Below are 13462 nucleotides of genomic sequence, written 5' to 3' on the forward strand. Positions count from 1 at the left end.
TATTCAATATTGTTAAACTAAATTAATTATAAAAACAATTATTATTTCATTAATTAACTAAAAAATTAATTACTTAAAAATTATAATAGTATCACTATTATTATTACTATTACTTTTATGATTGTAATATTATTATTACTGATTTTACTAATTATTGAAACATTATTACTATATTAATAATACTGAATATTATTAAAAAATTGTAAATAGGAAAATTTAGTTACTTAAAATTATTTGTAGAAATTATTGATATCAGTAATTTTAATATTACTGATTTGAAAATCATTACACACATAATAAGAATACATTATTACTTAATAACAACAACAACAACAACAACAACAACAACAACAACAACAACAATAATAATAATAATAATAATAATAATAATGATAATAATAATAATAATAATAATAATAATATATTATAATTATTATTATAATTATTATTATCATTATTATTATTACTACAGATTTTATAATTATTATATATTAATAATACTTATTATTATTAAAAAACTGTTAATAGGAAAATTTAATTACTTAAAATTATTTGGTGAAATTACTCATTTTAATTAATTCCTGCTAATTAATTACTGATAATTAACAGTGATAATTAATTACTGCTAATTAATTAATGATAATAATGATACTTATGAATTTGTACTCATAATTAATTAATGATAATTAATAACAATTTTGAATTTTAATTGTGATAATTATTAATTATGATACAAGCATTTAAGATTTATATTAATTCGTAAAAATTGTTTGATAAATATATAAGTAATGTTAATTATTAATATTTAGTTCATGTAGAATGAAAATCCATTTTTGGATTATCGGCAATGGGTGGGAATATCATAGTCATTGTTGATGAAGGCAGCTTAGGTGACTGTCTCTTTTTTAAGCTTAAATGAGATCGCCGACCACCGAGGATCATTTATGTGTGGTTGCCGGTGGCCGGGATCATCATGCCTTCCATGTGGATGGAGCCGCCGGTGGTCGAGTTTCAGCCATAAATGGGATGCTTTTTTTTTTTCTTTAAATACAAGCAACCACCGGCGACCATTTATCTTTGGCCGCTGGTGACCGGGAGGCTTATACGTTGTTGTTTATGAACCCACCGATGGTCAAGTTTTGGCTGTGATCACAACATTCGCGTATTCGCCTCAGCTAAAGAAGGTGCCAGTTTATGATTCGGGTCAGGTCTGGTCTGGTCTGCACAATGTTTGTGGTTTTAATGTTTTAATGGTAACCTACTAAATCAGTTTGGTTTCAATCCAAACCCAATTTAATTAAATACATATATTTAATTAGTGATACTTAATAAAGATGTTAATCATAATTAACATTAATTAATTCAGTTTGTTTTTAAACCAAATCCGATTTAATTAAATACTGATGATTAATAAAAAGTACTTATATTTAATTACTGATAATTAATAATGATGTTAATAATAATTAGCATCAATAAATTCAGTTTGGTTTTAAACCAAAACCAGTTTAATTAAATACTGATACAATATTAATAATAATTATTTTTTATTCATATTAATTAATAATAATTAATTTATAATTATACAAGTAATTTTAATTATTAAATGTTAATCATAATTAAGATTAATTAATTTAGTTTGTTTTTAAACAAAACCCGGTTTAATTAAATACGGATAATTAATAATGATGTTAATAACAATTATTTAATATCCATATTAATTAATAATAATTACTTTACTTTCATATTAATTAATAATTATCAAAATATTATTATCATTACATAGATTATAATCAATAATATTAATGTTAAAATTCCTGCTGTCAATAATTTTAATATTATAACTAACACATAAATATTATTATTAGCATTAGTAAGATTAAAACCAGCAATATTAATATTATAATTATTTCTGTTATGAAGGATTTTAACCATTCCCAGTTTAATTAAGTAATAATAATTATTATATATTCATATTACTTAATGATAATAATAATTTATAATTATATAAGTAATGTTAATCATAATTAACATTAATTAATTTGGTCTGTGTAAACCAAACCTGCTTTAATTAAATACTAACAATGAATAACAATGTTAATAATAATTTTTTAATATTCATATTAATTAATAATTATTACTCTCAATTACTAATTAATAATATATTATTAACATTACTAATTTTATAATCATTAACATTACTTAGATTTTATTGTTCATGCATCTTTATTATAAGTTCATTATTATTTATAAAATTATTACTTCTTTATTGAGGAATATGAATACATATAACTGCAATTATCAAATAATTTTAAATTTAAAAACATAATATATTCAAATATTGATGATGATTATATACATACATATACATATATATATATATATATATATATATATATATATATATATATATATATATATATATAGATATAGATATAGATATAGATATATATAGAGTGAGAGAGAGAGAGAGAGAGAAAGAGAGATAGAAAGAGAGATAGATAGATAAGTGGATTTACTAATGATAAGTATTTTCTCGGAAAATACTAATTACTGATGATAGTTATTTACCCAGGTAAATGCACATACCCGGATGATAAGTATTTTTTAGAAAACACTAATTACCTTGGTAAGTGGATTTACTGATGTTCTTTTATCTCCTAGGTAAATAAGACAATGGCCATTTTATCTATAGAGAAACCATTATCAAAAAGGAAAATTTTGTCCCATCCAAGTGTTGGAATCTTTCCACCCAAGTGAGAAAGTTAATTACCATATGGGAGATGATATCACTTATCTGACTAAGTGATACATAGGGAAAATAAATTTTCCATGGACTCCACATAATTATAAAAGGAGAACATGGCTATCTTGGTCAATGGGAACTAAAATCCTATTGATCTACTTTCCACCCTACAAAAAAAAAAAAAAGGGCCCCTAGTTTGATTCTTTATGCCTCAAACTAGGGTCATTCACAAACAATGCCAAACCAACCAAACCGGCCCGACCCAACCTGATTTGGTCAGTTTTTATTCACCATCAGTTCGGTGCATGAAAACCGAAATCGAACCGAATCGAATCAAACTGAGTTAGTTAGTTTTTGATTTCCTAGTCTTTCCTTAACTAGGTAATCCTTATCCTAATTTATTCTTTCTAGTTAGTTACTTATTTTTAACATTAAAAAACAATAAAACATTAGTTAAATAGGAATTACTTTTGTCTTTTAGATTGTGTTTACTTTTTTGAGTACAAATATAGGGATGTTAACAAACAATGCCAAACCAACCAAACCAACCCAAACCGATCCTTCATGTTTGGATCAGTTTTTCTTAATGGCAGGTTGGTTTCGGTTTGCTCTTTAAGTAACCCGACTAGGTCGGGCCAGTTGAAAAAAATCTATTAAACCAATCCAACACGATCCATGGACAGACCTACCCTAGACCACATACTTCCATTGTTCCAAGAGTATTCATCTTAGGATAGTGATGTTGTTCCAATTTATCCTTAGATTTATGACTCGACTGCAAGATGTGAGTGTTCAGTCTGTAGACAACAGAAATTTGGAGGAATGGAAGGACTTCAAGAAACTTATTTGAGATTAAAAAAATCCTATTACTTGAGAATCCCATTTTATGTCAACCATATTATGGTTAAATCACTAGCAAGAACCCGTGCAATGCATGGGAAATCTGAAAGGTTTAATAATTTTATTTATTATTAATTAATATTAAATTAATAATTAAAATTTGTTGTTAATAAAGTAAAAGTATTCAAAGTTATTGTTAATATTTAAAATTTTAATAATTGTATTTTCTATTTAATGTTGATTTACAAAAAATAATTATTGTTAATTTAATATGAATAAATATTTTTTAATAAATTTAGTTTTATTAATAATTTATAGTAATTTTAATAATTGTTATTATTTTTATTATTTTTAATTAATTAAAATTTTGATTAAATTTTAAATAAATAAAAATAATTACAAAAACTAACATTTTTATTAATTTCACTAATAATTAACAATTATATATGAATGATAACAGGGTGGGTTCAGGGCGGGGCACCCCATAATCAAGACACACTTTACTCCATCCTCGCCTCGTCCCTAATGTCAGGCGAGTTCAGGGCAAGGCAACCCCTCCTCAATGTCTGGTGAGTTTAGGGGCAAGGCACCCCACTCCTCATCAAGGATGAGGAATCATCGAATTTCCTTGCCCCCTCCCTAGTATTGGGCAGGTTCAAGTAGATATTTAATCGGGTCGTGTTGGGCTAGCACGACACGACCCCCATGTGGCCCACACAAAGTGTGGACCATGCCATGTTGGCCTACGGGGCATCCTAGGTCGTGCCTCCCTTCCTTGGGATAATTTGGCGGGTTAGTTCGGCATGGTCCATGGCCTGAGCCTACATGGGCCCATGCTGTGCCGTGGGCCGAGCCTTGGGCCAGGCTAGGCCGCGAACTGGGCTAAGCTATAAGAGGTCCATTTAAAAAAAAATGAAAAAGATGTTTAAATTTTTTATTTCGTATGATTTTTTGATGTATATAATTGTTTATATATACAATTAGACCTATTCATGGGTTGAGTAGCTTGATGGCCCGGCCCGACTTGACCTGTTATTTTTCAGGATTGGACAAAAACTTTAGGCCTATAGGCTTGAGCTTGAGCTTTCTCAAATAAGCTCGGCCAGATACTATCACATATATAAAAAGTACTTATGTTATATAAAATACCTATCTATCTACTTATCTATCTATCTATATATATATATGCTTATTAAATTATTAATAAATATCAATTTACTATTAGGAAATATAAATTAGTTTATTAATTTATTAAATTATGACTAAATTAATATAATATAAGTTTATAAAAGTATACTAAAAATAAGACATTTTGTGTACAAATCGGGCTTCAGGCTCGGACTTCGGGCTTTATATAAGGGCTGGGCTTGGGGTCAAGATCTAGGCCCGATGGTTGGGCTAGGTTCGTGCTCGGGCTTGCACATTTTCTTTTGATGAAGAGGCCCATGTTAATTATAAAACTATGATTTTTTCAAATTAAAGTTTTTATTTAATTCTAGTCTAGTCTAGTATAAAAAAATATATAACGTTTCTATATATATTAATAAAAAATTTATTATTTAAATATATATAATAATATTTACCACATATGCATATAACTTCCAAGTTGAGCTTATTAGTGGTTATTTATCTTGGGCCCTATCCACTAAAGCCATCATTAAACTCCAAAAGTTTGATACCCAATTAGACTTCAAATCTGATTATCCCTAATAATATTTAGGCATGGTGCATAATTACTGTTATACTATTTATACCTTAAATTATAATTACTGTTAATTACAGCTTAAAAATAATTATTGTTAATTATATTACTATTAATAATTAAAATTTATTATTTTTCTATTATTATTTAGTATTTTTTGCAATAAAATACAATTCATCTAATTTTTTTAATTACTTTTGGTATTTCAATTAAGCTTTAGTTTTTTTTTTCAAAATTTTTGGATTTGTAATTAATTTTTTGTGTTTTTTCATTATTATTCAGTAATTTTTGCATGAGTATTTTTCAATAATTTTCAGTGCTTTCAACATTAGTTTTTGCATATTAGTCACTACAAAATTAATTTGCATTTGCTTTTAGTAAAAGTAAATTAAACAACTAAATAAATACCATAGTTAATAAAAATACAGCTAATTTTAAATATTTTCAATAATTTCTGGCTGTGTATTTTTTAATAATTTTTGATATTTTTAATAATAAAATACTATTAATTGTACTTTTTTGTTATTTTCCATAAATACCCTTATTAAAATACTATTAATTAGTATTTTAATTATGTTTATATTTTTCAGAATTTTTCGGATTTTAGTTAATTGTTGGTAGTTTTTCATTATTATTCAGTAATTTTCTGTATTTTTAGTATTCTTTTACTGTTTAAATTTTCATTAATTTTTATCATTTTTAATGAGTTCATTATGCTCAATAAAGGTCTCAAATCATAAAAATTATTAACTAATTAAAAATGAATTAATACAAACTTATATAATAATATTACTTAAACTATCAATTAATATTGTTATGTTTAAATTTCTTATTGTTAATAAATTGGGTTATGCATTTTTAATTTTCACTAATTTTTATCATTATAAATGAGTTCATTATGCACAATAAAGGTCTCAACTCATAAGTTATCTAATAATATTATTAAAAGTTTAAAACTATCAAATAATATTGTTATATTTAAATTTCTTATTTTTATTAGCGCTTGTTAAATTTGATTTTTAAGTGGAGTTCAAATACATTTTTAATATATACTAAGTTTTTTTAATATTTTTTTAGTTAAAGTTTAGTGAACTTTTAAATTAATAATTTTTTTATTGTTTAACCTTAACATATTTACATGATTTAATTTATATTATTACTATTCTCTCTCTCTTTCTCTATTAAATGTCTTTTGGACAGACCAATTTTAATATATATATACACACACAGAAAGAGAGAGAGAGAGAGAGAGAGAGAGAGAGAGAGAGAGATTTGGCTCCCTATGGTTACCATGCTGTAACTATAGCTATCTTTTTATGACCCTCCCAAAAAAAGAATGGTGTGAAAAGGAAAAAAAGAGAAACCTAACCATTGTACATAAAGCTTATTCCATCATCTTTCTCTTCAGGGTGAAGACAAATGTTAGGGCCTCATATATAGTAATTGTGTACTTGTGAGAAAAAAGGGGCCATTTGTTTTTTGGTAGGTATTATACCTGAAAAACTGAGCTGATGTCACTGCTGGAAGGTTAATTTTTTACAAAGCGATGCTCATCATATATATATAATTTGATTTGTTTCAATATATAATATAATTTTGTTTTAATGGACAGGCTTTCATCTCTAGCTATACTGTTATGAAGTTTTCCGCAGATTTAACAGAAATGGAATTTGATCAAGTTATTTGCAACTCAATAAGATTTTTATTGAGATTACCATTTGTTCTAATTCTCAAGGAACCAAACTTAAAATTATGTGAAGTCACTAAATAGGTTTTTAATTTATGTTCTAATTAACATATCACTCTCACACAAAAGTCTATTAATTAGGCTTGAAGCATGGACAAATACAGGCTCACTCATATCTTGTGTTGAAATTTAATTAATTATAATGCGGGCAAAATATACGTATACATGCTATTATCTATGTATCTATCTCACTGGAGTCTCCAAGCTCTGCCACCTTCATATTGAACTTCTTAAGTCTTCCAAAAAACATGACGACAATGAGGATCAGCTTGCCCGTGTTGCTCCATCTTCCAGAGAATCCATACCATGTATCCTTGCATTGACCATCTGGATTTAGTTGCCGTTTGCAACTGTACCCGGTTGTGAAACCCACATTGCCATATGCACTGCCAGTCATTTACGATTACCATGAAATGAGCTTAGTGAATACACATCATTTCATTTCCGTGTTCTCCATTTCTATCTCATCTTCTTTTCCTTTCCTTCTTGTATTGATATGGCAGATTAATTTAGCTTTTATTATGCGATACCTTTGGCTAGCTTTGTTACACTGAAAATATTTCAAAAATAAAGCCAAAAATTAAAACTCGTTTGTGTTGTTAGAAATAAAGCATAATGCATGGGTTGGGTTGCTGATTATTGGTGAGAGGGAATACCTGTGATGTGAAAGACAATGGTCCCAAACACCCCCCTAGTGGGCATGTTCCAATCCTTGCCTTTTTCGCCCTTTAGACTCAGTTTGGAAAGAATACAAAATACAAATATCTACGATGCAAATACATACAAAATACAAGATTTTACACTCTATTACTCTTTCCAAACAGAGCCTTTGGACTTTTATTTGTGGGAAAGGGTTGCCTGATCTATAGATTTTTGTTTTGATGTGCACTGGTGCGCTCAACCCGATTCCATTCCAACCCAACCAGACCCAAACATAACTGGGCTTGATACATACAGTTATATTGTGTATTTATGATATGTAATTAAAAAAGGAAATATCTCATCACGGTCAGTCTGTATTGATACACACCATTTGGTGGATTCCATCCTGGCTCAGTTTGGAAAGAATACAAAACAGATATAGTATGCAAGGTGAAAGACATTTCCATTTACACTGGGTTGTGAATCCGAGTCTTGCTCATCTCTGGATTGAATAGTGCACCCTTCGTATGGTTTCTTTAGCTTATGTTTGGTTTGAAAGAAAAAATAGGGAAAGGAAGGGATAGGAAGGAAAACCTATACAAACTTTCATGTATAATACCCAACTTGACTACTTTTTCCTACCTTTCCCTTCCTTTTTCTATTTTTTCCTTCAAACCAAACACACCATTAATGTTGGAAGACGAATAATACCCAATTTGACTAATATCACTACGCGGTCACATGTTTCCCCAAAAGTTGGAAGACAACTTTTATTTTCTGGCTAACATGATGAACAAACTTTCATGTATATTTGATATCATGGAGACACGTAGAAACCCTAATTGAGAAATTCATCATGTGATGAGGACTTATGTGCAGATCAATTCAAAATTTAGAGAGTTATGCACCACACCACGTCATGCACTAAACCACCCACGAATGATTGACTATCCCATCTAAAAAATTATTCATTGTTACTGATGTGGGAAAATTGATTCTTCTTATTACTACTTGTTTTCCCCTTCCCGTGAAGCCCCACACACCAACCACACTTCAATTATCACCTCCAAATGCAAACTAGATTAGTGGTTGTAGTTGCTGTTTTAGTGACCTTTATCCTTCAAGTAGTACGGAAGTATTGGCAATATGGGCATCAGTAAGCAGATAGTGTTATTTTGATTGTTAGTTTCTTTCTTGCAGTACGAAATTTCGTGGTTTGTTTCCATTTTGAGTTTATTTTGTGAATTTTATTTTCCTTTCTTTCTTCTTTTTCTGTTTTTATTAACCTAGCTAGAGCCTAGAGAAGCTTACTTTTATCTGTTTGGGAACCAAACGGAAGTTAACAGTGACTAGACACCCAACAAAAGGAAGAAGTCTTCAAGGGAAGATCATATACCTGATCACTTCAATGACGATGTTCAACACTGTGAAGTTAAGTGGATCTTCTTTCATCTTTTTCCTCTCTGAGATGCAAATGAGGATGACGAATATGAGCAAATAAGAGAGCTGTGAGAATTTGAGATTCTCCATTAGCCTTCCCCAACTACTTTTGGTTTTCTTTTCGGAACTGCTTGCTGGAGAAAGCTCTTCATCTTTAATGGGTAAAAAGGAAGTATACGGAGGGAGATACCTATAAGACAAAGTTAACAGGTTATAACAAAAATTTAATTTGCTTAAAGGAAAAGAAAAGGTAAATAAATAAACCATTTTAATTAGTTGTACGTTAATCAAATCCCAATCATTTATTTGTTATTATAATTTATATTGATCGAGCAATCAGTTTAATGACACACGCCAATGTGAGGATTATTAGGCTTCAGATTCAAATCAAATATGAACGAAAAATGGTAGACAGAAAATGGAGAGAGAGAGAGAGAGAGAGAGAGAGAGAGAGAGAGAGAGAGAGAGAGAGCATACATCATTACCACGAACAGAACCAGGACTGCTGGAGAGACTAGGGAGCGATCAACGATTGATTCGCCGGCGTGCCGCGAATTCACTGTTTGGAACAAGGAACCTACTAGCTTCTGGTAAGGATTCATCCCATTCAATCCTTCTGAGTTCCACTCCATGGAACAAAAGAGAACAAATTGTACCAGTATGAAGCCGAAAACAGTGACGACTAAAAGGAAAGAGTGCAAACTGGGGAGTAAGTGAGCATAGCCAACCTCTCCCGCATTCTTCAGAATGTACTTGAATTCGACCTTCTTTGTAAGCCTCCCCAAGACCCATATCACAAATCTCAATCACGATGGGAATAGTGTGTTCCCAAGAAGGACCTGAGGGATGAGTAGTAGCAGAAGTCCAGAATTCTTCCTGAAGACTATTATGTTCTCATTTGTGGGGATAAAACCGCAGTTTGTGAAAGTAGGACAATTGTGAACACACAGAATGTATGTATCGAAATGCTCTTGTTCTCGAGTACATTTCTGGCACTTGGAACAAGGCTCAGATATGATGAAACCAGTGCAAACCCACTTACATGAACCACTAGAAGATAACCCAAGACTACATAACTCAGGTACCTAATTGAATCATACTTAAGGTCCTCACTACCGCTCATTAACTGATCATCATCAGTTCCAATATTCCTGGTCTCTACACTTCTGGGTTTCTCTCTTTCGAAATGGGGTACTTCGACTAGCCCCAATTCAATATGATTATCAATATTCGTGTGAATTGCAGAAGAACTAAGGTAGTCTGAACTGACTAATGAGTCGACTTTGTTTTCAATCTTCTCCTGCTTCCTCATGAACTTGGACCTCTCTATTTGAAGTCCAAGCATGGAAAGAAAGACCTCTCCACAATGTAAAGAGCACATCAAAGTCCTTGGGCCTTACAGCGTCGGGTCTAGGTTTCAAAATCTTCAAAACTAAAAAACCCAGAAGGGAATTAGAGACGAAATATAAAATTTGGATACAAAGGGGATTTACGTTGAAGAATAGGAAGCGGTACAAGCACCTAATAAGACCTGAAAAGGATCTGCTAAGACAAGCTGTTTTGATACATGAAACACTACAAAGCGTACAGAGATGTAGTTTCTTGCCAAAACAAGTAAAATTCCTCATCTCTGCTTGGTTAAGGATCGGAAGACAATTAACGTTGTGAGAGTTTAAACGTGCAGGATGTATATATATAGGGTAGAGCTAAGGTACTGTTTCTATACTTAGTGGGAATTCACTCAGAAGTCCATGTGTTTGGGAAAAAGGCCGGATTAATTAGTTGATGGATGAGTTACGTTGAGTTAGAACTAAGTGGGATTTCTCATCCTTTTTATCACTAGCAAGTTGCAACGAGTAAAGGGGGTTCAAGATGTGACCACATCAATAAATTAAGAAAGTGGAGAAAATATACTTAGTGGGTGAAACCTGATTAATGATATAAGAATTGATTAAGCATGCGTTATGATCAATGTTCATTATATTGTGACGAGTGGGGTACTACTACATGTCCATCCTTGTGGGTGGTATATATGGGCCCCGGCTCCTTGTTTCTTATGTAACGGTATTCCATTAATTAATTGATAAAACTTTGGAAATGACATGTCCATTAGTGATTAAAATTTTGGAAATTAAACAAACTAGAAGACCTACAGTAGTCAAGAGCATCCATAAGCATCAAGGTGGTCCTTGGTTGGATTGAACTCATTAAGGACCTAGAAACCCTTGTCCTTCAGTGTGCACCCTAGCATCACCTTAACGTAGCTAGTTAATTTCCATTGAAGTTGTTTAGTATTAGTGGGCAATGCATCATAAGAATGAGGAAATGGGAAGATACCCAATACCTAATGCCGTTGTGGGTGGGCCCTTATTTTGTTATCTTGCTTTCTCAAGGGATTTTGATTTGTCCAAAAACACAAAATGACAATGTAGATAAGAAGTGGGCTGAACTCAATTGAGACTCTTGACAGACAATAAGTCAGGGGAAATTTTAATTAAGCGACAACTCTAATTTTAAATTGTATATACAAAAAGCTAGACAGCTACGCAGCTGCTACAAAATGGGAATTTTCTCACTCTCATTATTTAGGATTCATATTGGCAAGTGTATAAGATTTTCAATGTTTCAATGTTTTTAAAGCACAATGTTTGTCAGAATAGGATTCATGGTAGCCAATCCCATTAGGGCTGCAAACCGTATCCAATTATCCCAATCTGAAATCAAATCTTATCCCATTAAGTCCATGTTCACTTTTCGGTAAGTTACTTATCCGGGTATATTCTGTTATTTGAGTAAGTTTTTCCTGGAAAACATTTAACTGGGTAAGTGTATTTACCCATGTTCTTTAATTTCTCATGTAAATAAAGTAATGATTATTTTACCCTTAAAAACTCATTATCAAAAGGGCTATTTTTGTCCCATTCAAGTGTTGGCAACTTCCCCCTAGGTGGAAAAGTTATTTACCCACCTAGGAGATGGGTGTCACTTACCCCAATAAGTGTGGTCCCCACATAAATCTGAAAAAAAAAACATGGGATTCTTGGTCAGTGGGAACCAAAATCCCATTGACCAACTTTCCCACCTCCCAAAATCCAAAAAAAGAACACCCCCTAAGGGTGATCTGATTTCCATCTGTTCATGATTGTATCAAATATGTATCTAACCCTATCTGATATATACATATATATATATATATATATATATATATATATATATATATATATATATATATATATATATATACTCAAAAACAGAACATCCCCACATATGTACTTAAAAATTATATTATATCTGTCATTGAAGTTGGTAACCAATGTTGTATTTTCACTAAATTGTCATAAAATCAAGCTTTATACAATTAATTTTAAATTCATTTTGTTCATAAAATATAATATTAATATCATTTTAGCTCATTTTATTAATAATATATAATGTTTTGATCATTTTAGTCTAATTTATTTGTACTATTTAATATCTAACTAGAGAAGGACCCCCGTACTAAGTATGGGGTAACTAAATGTGTGTATAACCTAGTTTGAAGTTTATTATTTAATTATCAAAAATTAAATAAAAAAACTAATATGGGTCTTGCATCTTTGTAATTGACAATTTATTTTGACCTATTTTATTTGAAACCCACTATTAATTTATATTTTTTTAATTTGATTTAAGATATTAAATGAGATCTTATTGGTAAACAATAACCTAGTTTATTTGGTATTTACAATTTATCTAATAAATCTATTTTGAGTTATTTATTTTTAAAAATTAAATTAGGTTGCTTCCTAAAAGTTAAATCAAGTTTGTAATAATAAATTTTTCTTTTTGAAAAAAAAAACATTTAGAAACAAATGTGAGTTTATGGTAATCTTTTAATGGGTCCCACCATTTGTATTTAATAGACATGGATAAACATGTGTTAAGCTAATAAATAGTTGCCTATGTGAAACTACCCACTTTTTGAATCCTATTTCTTAAATTAATAGGATGCAAGGTGTCCTAATGGTGGTAGTGGGATATGGGATTTAGAAGCAACTCAAGGGGGAGAGACCTGAAATGGCACTATTGAGAGTGTTCAGACTCCTACTACATGCTTAGTGCCTTGTAGGGGGTTTGGGCGAAGGCATCACATGAGATCCCCAAGGCCCTAACTACGGAAGTCCAAGGAGAGATATTTATAGTTTACCTAGTGGTAGAAGGGCCAGATTCATTGTCCAATAGACCAGCTAGAAAGTTTTGGTGGATGGTGGTGGACGATGAACCAAAAAGAATAGGAGCCTCTAAGATGGAGGTCAACTAGTCGGAACACAAGGGATAGAAGGAGAAGAATTACCCTCATAGGGGTGCA

At 30.6% G+C, this 13462-nt stretch overlaps 1 pseudogene; it reads right to left on the reverse strand.

Moving 5' to 3' along the window:
• Window positions 1-7220: 7220 nt before the first annotated feature.
• On the reverse strand, window positions 7221-10742 carry LOC148844198 (putative cation transporter HKT1;4; annotated as a pseudogene).
• Window positions 10743-13462: the final 2720 nt, after the last annotated feature.

This window comes from Nelumbo lutea, chromosome 8 (genome assembly GCF_056320005.1).
Source record: "Nelumbo lutea isolate HS-2025 chromosome 8, American lotus-T2T, whole genome shotgun sequence".
NCBI lineage: Eukaryota > Viridiplantae > Streptophyta > Magnoliopsida > Proteales > Nelumbonaceae > Nelumbo > Nelumbo lutea.